The 3412-nt window shown below is 39.9% G+C and overlaps 1 long non-coding RNA gene and 1 other non-coding gene across 2 annotated transcripts; one reads left to right on the top strand and one right to left on the bottom strand.

Annotated features, from left to right (window-relative positions):
* Positions 1-5: 5 nt before the first annotated feature.
* Positions 6-1557, top strand: LOC118478573. The gene is made up of 2 exons (XR_004859134.1): positions 6-49; positions 97-1557. It is a non-coding gene; the product is annotated as an uncharacterized LOC118478573 (long non-coding RNA).
* A 1398-nt stretch (positions 1558-2955) lies between these two features.
* Positions 2956-3028, bottom strand: TRNAA-AGC. The gene has a single exon. It is a non-coding gene; the product is annotated as a tRNA-Ala (tRNA).
* Between the last annotated feature and the right edge of the window lie 384 nt (positions 3029-3412).

The following is a 3412-nucleotide window of genomic DNA, read 5'->3' as shown; positions in this document are numbered from 1 at the left end:
GTGTGATACGTGACTACATGAGAGTGTTTTGTGATACGTGACTACATTAGTGTGTGATACGTGACTACGTGAGTGTGTGATACGTGACTACGTGAGTGTGTGATACGTGACTACATGAGTGTGTGATACGTGACTACATGAGTGTGTTTTGTGATACGTGACTTCATGAGTGTGTTTTGTGATACGTGACTACATGAGTGTGTGATACGTGACTACATGAGAGTGTTTTGTGATACGTGACTACATGAGTGTGTGATACGTGACTACATGAGAGTGTTTTGTGATACGTGACTACATGAGTGTGTGATACGTGACTACATGAGTGTGTGATACGTGACTACATGAGTGTGTGATACGTGACTACGTGAGTGTGTGATACGTGACTACATGAGTGTGTGATACGTGACTACAGGAGTGTGTGATACGTGACTACAGGAGTGTGTGATACGTGACTACAGGAGTGTGTGATACGTGACTACATGAGTGTGTGATACGTGACTACGTGAGTGTGTGATACGTGACTACGTGAGTGTGTGATACGTGACTACGTGAGTGTGTGATACGTGACTACGTGAGTGTGTGATACGTGACTACATGAGTGTGTGATACGTGACTACATGAGTGTGTTTTGTGATACGTGACTTCATGAGTGTGTTTTGTGATACGTGACTACATGAGTGTGTGATACGTGACTACATGAGAGTGTTTTGTGATACGTGACTACATGAGTGTGTGATACGTGACTACATGAGTGTGTGATACGTGACTACGTGAGTGTGTGATACGTGACTACATGAGTGTGTGATACGTGACTACAGGAGTGTGTGATACGTGACTACAGGAGTGTGTGATACGTGACTACAGGAGTGTGTGATACGTGACTACATGAGTGTGTGATACGTGACTACGTGAGTGTGTGATACGTGACTACGTGAGAGTGTGATACGTGACTACGTGAGTGTGTGATACGTGACTACGTGAGTGTGTGATACGTGACTACGTGAGTGTGTGATACGTGACTACGTGAGTGTTTGCCGCTGTTGTTGTTTTTTCTTTCACTAAAATATAATGAAAAATTACCTGTGAACAAAACTTTTCCTTGTATAGAGTGATCCTGCTCCTAGCTTTAGCTGTACTATTTTAGGCATATATTTATATATCTATATATATATAATATATATATCTACGCATATTATATACTTATTTAGCTTTTGGACCATGTCACTTAGTTTGTCCAATACTGTGTGTACAAAAGTCTGTACATTGAATGTCTGTATGTCTGTATGGTACCTTGAAGAGTCAATCGACAAACACTGAGGCTTACATTTGCCTTTCTAAGTCACTTACTAAGTGTGGTTTGTAGAAATCTTTTCTTTCAATGCAATCTCCAGTTTGTTGTATTATATCTACTCAATGTGATTAGTCAATGGTTCTCACAGATTTTTGTCCCCGACTTTGGTCGGATCATCCAGCCCTCTGTTCGTAGTTTTCCCTTCTCTCTCCTGTCTTTATGCATCAATGTTTGGCATCCAAATAAATCCTCCATGTGCTACAAACGCCCGCGTTGTTCCTCTTGTCTGTGGCGGGAAGAGGGAAGAACTCGGGAAATAAGCCAGGGAAGAAATCTGGTACGTGCACGCTACGATTGTCGGGCTCAGTCGAACTGCGGGGAGGGGCTGCCAGGTATTCCTTGGACGTGCAAAAGCTCCCATTTTGGCACAATGCGGCCGATTTGTCTTAGTCCCTTGAAAACAAAAGTGTTTGATTTTGACGGTCACTGTCAAACTTTAGAGTTGAATTTGGTCAAAAGGTGCCAAAATGACAACTTTTGCCCCTTCCCCATAAGTACAGTATAAGTGTACAGACAGTGTGTACTGGCTATAAGTACAGTATAAGTGTACAGACAGTGTGTACTGGCTATAAGTACAGTATAAGTGTACAGACAGTGTGTACTGGCTATAAGTACAGTATAAGTGTACAGACAGTGTGTACTATAAGTACAGTATAAGTGTACAGACAGTGTGTACTATAAGTACAGTATAAGTGTACAGACAGTGTGTACTGGCTATAAGTACAGTATAAGTGTACAGACAGTGTGTACTATTACAGTATTAGTGTACAGACAGTGTGTACTGGCTATAATTTCTACTTTAAAAAATCAAATAATTTTCACCTCCCGGTACATGACATTGTGAGAACAATCACCAAAATTTGACTTTTTGAGAAAAAAATGAAAGCATAAAAATTGGTGCGGAAAATTTGTCCATGTAATAAATAAATGCTTAATAATAAACTGCCTTGAGACTTTCCCATCGATGCCAAGGTCAGCTTCTCTGTTTCCACGAACAATGAACGTCAAAGGACAGCAGCAGACCTGTCAGCGCCTCATGCGATAGTGCCTGATGTATGGTTTTCGGCCTTATACTGTCTTCTTTTACTGAGATGAATGAACACATTGTGCCCCATAGTTCAAATAGTTGTTCTGTATACATTTCATATAGATTTCTATATATAGAACTGTCAATTTCCAAGAAAATATTTTTCTATAAAGAGAACGTATTTAGGAAGTGATAAACAGACATCTTTCAGCGGTCAGTCTGTCAATTTTATACATGTACGATATTGTGAAGTTGACCAACTGAGTGGAGCACGCATAAACTTAAAAAAACAACCCAACTTAACAAAACAAATTCAAATACATGTAGGTAAATTTTTACTTTCACTCCCGCTCACAGAAATATAATATAGAAAATCTATACACTGCTTGGGGGATCACACATAAAGCCACCAAAACTGTCGCAAATCAATAATTTTCAAGAAAAGTTCAAATCTAACTTGTAAAATATCAAATTATGAGTTAAATGGAGATAGACGTGCTTCAAATATAGTACTGAAATTCATGAATTTATTCTAGATCTAGAATATCCATGAAAAAGATTGAACGAAAAAAAAAATTGGAGCTGCCGGGTATCGATCCCGGTACCTCTCACATGCTAAGCGAGCGCTCTACCACTTGAGCTACAGCCCCTGTTGTCAGAAGGTGCCTGTCGATGCAACTATACTGTGGACCTGGCATACATGGACGTCTTCAGGGCAGGGTTGCCACTCCTGGGTTTTTGAACTCAGATGTGGGTATTTCGACTTGGGTTCTGGGTTCTGGAAAGGTACAAGGGAAATTTGAGTAAATCTGGGTTCTTGGCTCATTTGGTTTTTAAAACAATGATCACATAGGCCTACTGTGTTATTATACTGAGATTAAGTAGGCCACCTACATCGTAGGCTACATTACATGTGTTGTCATTAAAATCTGGCCTACTGCACACGCTGTAAGCAATGTTATTTTAAATGTTGGTGGAGTATTAGCCTTTTTTTTCCTTATATAAGCTATGTATCTGGGTTTATGGACTGAAAT

The sequence above is a fragment of the Aplysia californica genome, unplaced genomic scaffold (assembly GCF_000002075.1).
Source record: "Aplysia californica isolate F4 #8 unplaced genomic scaffold, AplCal3.0 scaffold00693, whole genome shotgun sequence".
Taxonomy (NCBI): domain Eukaryota; kingdom Metazoa; phylum Mollusca; class Gastropoda; order Aplysiida; family Aplysiidae; genus Aplysia; species Aplysia californica.
Note: the sequence above shows the minus strand (reverse complement) of the source record. Positions and strands in the feature narration are given on the sequence as shown.